This window comes from Eptatretus burgeri, chromosome 2 (genome assembly GCF_056783735.1).
Source record: "Eptatretus burgeri isolate ZD-2024b chromosome 2, Ebu_testis_v1, whole genome shotgun sequence".
NCBI lineage: Eukaryota > Metazoa > Chordata > Myxini > Myxiniformes > Myxinidae > Eptatretus > Eptatretus burgeri.
Genome location: NC_140962.1, coordinates 98029476 through 98030296, shown reverse-complemented (window position 1 = coordinate 98030296; position 821 = coordinate 98029476).

Sequence of the window (821 nt, the reverse complement as noted above, 5' to 3'; positions counted from 1 at the left end):
TTGTTTGTGTCCTTTATGAAGTCCTTAAAAACAGTACATTTCCTGTTGGGAATGATTTTCAATTTTGTTTGACTGCCAGACAGACAGACGAAATTTTTTTTTTTACTCTTCTCTGCACATGCATGATCGGGACAAATTCAGAACCAAAGTAGTCTTAAAATGACAGCTTCATTTTCCAATTCATGTTCAAAACATAACACTCAATTGAAATCATGTTGTCCCTTGATCATAAACCGATGGCTGAAGACAGACAAAGTGAATTAATTGCTTTATCCTGCTTTTCGCTTTGCGTGTGTGGGGTAATAAATAAGTAGGTCAGCTATCTGGAGCATATCTTTCAAGAAGGTGAAACGGTAGTAATTCAGCTCATTGCTGAATCACGAAAGGTAAGTGGGTGGAAACAAACATGAAGCACTTGCCAAATTAACTAGATTATGTTAAACAGTGAAATGATTAATACCTCGTTGTAAAAAATAAATGTACACTGTGGGAAACATAATGGGTTAGAAAGCACCTTTATTTTTGTGCTACGTACTTGTGACTAGGCCCTCCCCACCACTTGCACCCCACCCTCCCAATATCTTCACAACCAAACCTGTGCAACAGAATGCCCATGAAAGAGTTGTCGAAAACGATGCACTTCAATGCTTTAACACTTTGTAAAAATAAAAATAAAAAATTGAAAAAAGGAATGAGACAAATGAATGTGTTTATAGTGTTAAAGTGGAAAATATCAAAAGAACCGACCAAACGTCCATTCGTACTCGAGCAAATGGGTCAAAAATTTTTTTTTTCAAACCATGCAAATCCACTCTGTAGGC